The sequence below is a fragment of the Sphaerodactylus townsendi genome, linkage group LG08, assembly GCF_021028975.2.
Source record: "Sphaerodactylus townsendi isolate TG3544 linkage group LG08, MPM_Stown_v2.3, whole genome shotgun sequence".
NCBI lineage: Eukaryota > Metazoa > Chordata > Lepidosauria > Squamata > Sphaerodactylidae > Sphaerodactylus > Sphaerodactylus townsendi.
The window spans coordinates 65,878,186-65,884,185 of NC_059432.1; the positions used below are offsets into that span (position 1 = coordinate 65,878,186).

Sequence of the window (6,000 nt, forward strand, 5' to 3'; positions counted from 1 at the left end):
GCCCAGCTGCCCTCCAACCCCTGGAGGTTGGAGGGCAGCATGGGCTGGTCCCTGCAGCCCTCCACACTGACGCTGGAGGATGAGGTGAGTGGGGGGGGGGGGCTCTTCTGTGCCGGCCTCTGCAGGGGCTGCTTGCACGCTCCTGTGCAAACAGCCCCCTCCCCTCCACAGGCATAATTTCTGCCGGTGGAGAGGCGCCCTTTCCGCTGTGCGGAAAGGGTCCTAGACAGAGGTCAATTCCGCACAGGCCAAAAGTCACGGGTCTAGGATGCTATGTAACCCTTGGGTAGGGGGGTCCCACCCCCTGCCTTGTTTTATTTCCCGAAACCAAGGATTTTCAAAAATCACTAAACTAACAATCCTTTTGGAAAATTCTGGGTTGTAGCCGCTCCCGCACGAATGGCCAGGCAGATGGTGCTTAATTTCCCTCTCATCCACCGCGCTGTCCACAGTCAAGAAGAATCTGCCTGCCATAGGCCTGCTGTTGCAAATAGGCCCTGTTTTGTTTTGTTTTTTGCAGGGTGCATCTGCATAGCTACACAGGTGCAACCAGTGGAATCGTTGGATGATCATTTTGACTGTGGGAGTTCATTTCTGCATGCCTGCATAGCTATACATGTGTTGGTGGAAAGTAAAGAGAGAGAGTTATCTCCGTGAGAAGACACAAAAGCAACCCAGATTGTTTCTGTGGGCTCCAATCACTGCCTGCCCGACACGCATGTGAACAGGAAAAGGGAAAACTGGTTATTTTATAATGACTGTAACCCGCTGCACATTTGCTGTGAGGAATCGGCCAGAATTACACTCTAAGTCCACTGAAGGCTTGGAACAATGTAACTGTGCTTAGGATTGCCCTGCCAGGCTACAGAATGAGCCATGGCCTGTCCATGGCAGCTATCACATACCCCACATAATTTTGCTGAATGTAAGCCTTAAATGTCTCAGGGGTCATTCTTGGGCTGCTAAAGTCCTGCATGAAAGTCACATAATATCCACATATATTGATCTTAAAGTAAAATGTTATGACTATACACATGTCTATATTGTGGTACACACAGATATTTATACATGAGCAGACTCATAATACATTGCACTCTATACATGGGAACCACATGCTTTACATGCAAGAATTTAGTAATGTGTAAGGCAGTTCTCAGAGCAGCTGCATATGTAGCCCAAACCTTGTCAGAGTAACTCCAAGATACAGTTATGAAATTTTGGTGACTAACTTTAAGTTGGTAAAACATGTCAGAGGGCCCTTCCGCACACGCAAAATAATGCGTGTTCAAACCACTTTCACAACTGTTTGCAAGTGGATTTTGCTATTCCGCACAGCTTCAAAGAGCACTGAAAGCAGTTTGAAAGTGCATTAATCTGCATGTGCGGAATGAGCCAGACATTCAGTAGAACTGGCTGTTTTGCAACTCTGAGTATTAGATTAAGACCTGGGAGACAGAAATTTGCATTGGTCACAGGCCCCTTCCACACAGGTCAATAAACATTTACTTATTTATTTATTAAATTTATAGGCCGCTCAGGGTGGTGAACAACAGAATAAAATAGCATAAATTACAATTTAACAATTTAAAACACACAGAACTATTAATAACTAATAGAAACTTTAAGCAGATGGCGATAAAAACTTAACCCCCTCCCTCCCCCCAACTGAGCCCACCGGAGGCCAGATGTAATCAGAGCTAGATGTAATCAGATCAGCAATCAATCTGGCTGGCCAAATGCCTGGAGGAACAGGTCCATTTTACAGACCCTGCAGAAACTCTGCAAGTCCCCTGATCTCCCTAGGGAGCCTGTTCCACCAGAGGGGGCCAGGGCTGTAAAAGCCCTGGCAGAGGCCAGCTGGATTAATTTTGGTTGAAGGATGGGTTAAGGACTGTTAAAAAACTGTTTTGGGGGAACTTCGCATGGACCCCACCCCTAAAGCGAGTCTGCCACATGTTATTTTCCCCAAAACGTGGTTTTTTTGAGAATCGCGCTATCCACAAGTCTTTTGAAAAATCTCATGTAGCAGTCACTTGTGGGCGAACGGTCCGGCAGGAGGCACTTTATTTGGCTGTGCTTTCCTTTTTTAAAATTTGCCGGTTTACATCTGCGTAGTCACACAGGTGCAAATGGTTGTATCACGGTATCATGAGATGTCAGCATGGCTGTGGGGGTTCATTTGTGCATTCCTGTGAAGCTACGCATCGGTGGGAAGTAAATTTAAAAAAATAGATGTGCCTCCGTGCGAAGGCGCAACAACAACCTGCATTGTTTCAGTGGGCTCCAATCACTGCCTACACAGATGCATGCGAATGGAAAAACAGGAAAGAGAGTTACCGTACTTTATCCCGATTGCAACCTTCTATACATTTGCTATGCGGAAAGGGCCAAAGCAACAGTGATCAAACTTTGTCGTCCCATCCACAAAGAAGGAAATAAGAGCAATTTCCCACACAAGAACCTTATTACCAGTCCTGAATTTTAGAAAAAGAATGACAAAAACAACATTTTCATTGATAATAATAATATCAGATCCTACATCACAATACAGTGAAATAATTTGTTATGCACTTTCCTGGTGACAGAGAGTCACTGCGGAACAATGGCTAGAGTCACAAGAACTAGGGAGACCACAGGTTCTAAACTCCACTCAGCCACTTGGGCCAGTCACTCCCTCTTAGCTTAAGCTACCTCATAGAGTTGTTCTGATGATAAAAATGGAGGGGCCAAGAACTCTCCCTGAGCTCTCTGGATGAAGCAATACAAATACAATCAACTGAAGAACTCAATAATTTACAAGATGGCTACATGGATTATTTTAACATGTATCTGCCACAAGAACATGTTGTAGCAAGCTGAGGCTGATCATGGGTCACCACAGCAGAAGTTTATATTAAAAACAGTATAAAAAAGGCATACAGCTGCAAGTCCATCATGCCACAATGATACCACCAAACACTCCAGATTCAACATCATCCAGGGCCTACTAGAACAAATACTAACATTCGTCTGCCACTATTGCAAACACAGAATGGGAAGGTGGGACCAGGATTTCTACCATTCCGTATTGCCTACAGCCTAAAAGCAGGAAGAGTCTTCAGGTGCTCCGGCAATGAGCCCTCAGCAAAAAGCAGCAGAAACCAAGAAGCAGAACATCACATGATGAAGCAAAGACAGTATCACGTGGTAAGGGGTGGCAAGCACATGGCTCTACAGGCCTTCAAGCACTCTCCCATGCCTGGTAGGTTCTGAAAAGTGAGTATCCAAATGGAGGCACAGGGCACTTTCAGACAGGGTGCCTTTATTAATTGAAATTTTAAGCTCACCTCTCCCCAAAGTGGCAAAATATAAAAAATTAAAACAGGTTTACAAAATAGCCAGCTAAAATCAAGGAAGAGTTTAGGAAATGACAACTGTCCTATCATTGCAGAATCTCCTCTATTCTTTGCTGTAACAGCTGGAGTTTCAAAGCCCAAACATAACTGCCACTTTTTTTAAAAAAAAAAAAGTTTTTAAAAGACCCATCCATCCACAGTATTACTTTAACCACATTATTTACACAAAGCAATTATCTCAAGCAGTCACACGATAGCCTGCTTGTTGCAGAGCAGGCTATCAGTTACAGAGGGGAAAAGGTAGCATAATCTTCAGTCAACAAGAAAGTCGTTTTCGAGTCTAACGTTTCACCGTGATCCCATGTGATCCATTAACAGGAATTCAAAGAGAATCTTGGATTCTGCTCTCAAGATCCCCTGCACAAAAGATCTGCAGACAATTAATTCTGATATGGCTTTTCCACATATAATAAGAGCGTATGCAGATGCCCCTTTCAAAAGGTCATCCCCTAAACGCCGATTGCTAAGCTGGTATTGGCCTAGAAGACAGGATGAGTGTCAGCTACAGACAGGTAACTGGGTGGCGGGGGAGGGGGGGAAGCATGTGCACAGGATGAGTCCCTCCCCCTCTCCCGACACACCGGGCATGAGGAGCCTCTCTCCGCCCGAGCCCGCATCCGCACGTCGGCTGATTGCCCAGAGATCCAGGCTACCATCTGATCTAAGCGTCCGGCAGCTGACTCTCCAGCCCACGGGACCACCGCACAGAAAGCGTCCGAGGGAGGGGAGCCAAACCCGGGAGAGACTGGATGGGATCAGACGGGCAAGCCCGATCACCAGCCAAGACATTGGAACCTGCCCGGGGAGGAAGGGCTGATGCAGGGGGCGGCTGCGCGCGCTGGGGCAGAATGCAATGGGCAGCTGGGCCGAGAGGGGAGCCTGGTTGGCGGCGCACTCGGGAGGACGCAGCGGGGTCGCCTGTCGGGCACGGAACTTGGGCGGCTGAAGCCCCGGCGGTCCCTCTCACCGGCCGGAGCCATGATGGGCTGAAGACAGCCGCGGCCCCGGCGGAGGAGTCTCCAGTTCCAGCCCCAGCCCAGCCGGGGGGAAATACGGAGGGAAGCTAGTGGGGGGGTCCGAGGAAGCAGCGGCCAGATCCGGTCCTCCATACCTGTTGCGCGATCCCTCCAAGCCTGGCGGGTCCCGCTCGCCTCGGCCCCCAGGAGCCGCCGCGGCCCGGAGTTCAGCCCCGCCCCGGCCCAAGTCGCCGCCCTCCCCAACCCGCTGTACTCCGAGCGCCCCCTTTGCGCAAGAGGGAGCAGTTGGAGCTGGAGCACAGTCCCTTCCTCCCCTGGAGACCCTTCTCGCTGCTTGCAGAGGGGATTCGTCGGTGGTGAGGGGAAGGCAGTTTGCGTGTGCTCAGAGGCACTCTCTTCTCCCACTGAATGTCTTGATTTTGCTCATTAAATTCTGGCTCAACGAAACTCCGGAAGAAAATAGTTCAGTAGTTTGCAGAAAGCAGTTTAGAACGCTCCTTTTAACGCCGGGTTTTCATATGCCGAAGCAAACATCTGCTTCAAAACGAATCGGGAGGAAAACGTCTGGCTGTCCCGCTCGCTCAGGCTTGCAATGGGAACCCCAAGCGCTGCTACATGAAACAGCACGTTCTTCTACAAACACGAACGCCACGCGTGTGGCAACGAATACGTCAGAAGTACATGAAGACGTTCTTGCTTGCTGTGCCTCACTCCAAAAAGTTCGGGCAGCGCAGAGCGCACCCAGTGGGATTTTTAACATTTTTAAAATGTGAACAGCGAAGTTTTCATACCATATCCCAAACTGCTTTCTGAAACGGCTGGTTTCATTTTCAAAAGTAGTTTATGACAGAGGGCTGCTGTTCTGCACAGACAGACATTTCGAATTAGTTGGGACGGGGTGCTGTGTGGTTTCCGGGCTGTATGGCCGTGTTCTAGCAGCATTCTCTCCTGACGTTTCGCCTGCATCTGTGGCTGGCATCTTCAGAGCAGTTGGGACGGTTTAAGATCCCCAGTTCTGTTTCCAGGAACTGGAATTAAGCATTGAGATGAAAAGATAGTGTGAAAATCCTGGTGAAAGTAAGGGGTAGGGGGACTAGTGGAAAAATCTCATGGGCTTTGGAGGCTATCCCCGGGTGACTGTGGCTGCCAGTTTTAAAAGCCAACATTATATATCGCTCTGTTACATTCCTAAAAGCTACAATTTGTGCCAGTTGCCAATTCTTGAAAAAAGAGTGTAACTGCAAGTGCTATTCAAGCCTGGGTTAACATACTGCTATTGCCGAGCAGATCTCCTGCAATAATCTCTGCAATTATTGCAGCCCGAAAGAAGAGAATGCTCCCCCCTCCTCCCTTTCCCGGGCTCCCCACACAGCTGCTCAGAACAGGATTGTCATGTGACAAGGAACTGTAGTTGCCATTTATGGAGAATTTTCATAAACTTGTAGAATAGCAGTATCCGATCAGAGAAGCCACAATATTACAATCTGCCTCCAAATTCTGGGGCACTCTCACACCTCTTCTATATTTAGAGGTATGGGTGATGTGCAGGAAAGACAGGCAAAATAGATGACAACCTCAGGTGAAAGAGGAAGTGAATGCCATTAAGGAAATGAGACACATTAAGATGC

General features: G+C 48.2%; 1 protein-coding gene across 1 annotated transcript in view; it reads right to left on the reverse strand.

Moving 5' to 3' along the window:
* The window catches only part of LOC125437755 (dynamin binding protein), a 61,965-nt gene extending 57,374 nt beyond the window's left edge, over positions 1-4,591 (reverse strand). Inside the window, exon 1 of the mRNA XM_048505686.1 lies at positions 4,507-4,591. The gene's annotated coding sequence lies outside the window, so the exon portion shown is untranslated. The remainder of the gene's footprint in view (positions 1-4,506) is intronic.
* Positions 4,592-6,000: the final 1,409 nt, after the last annotated feature.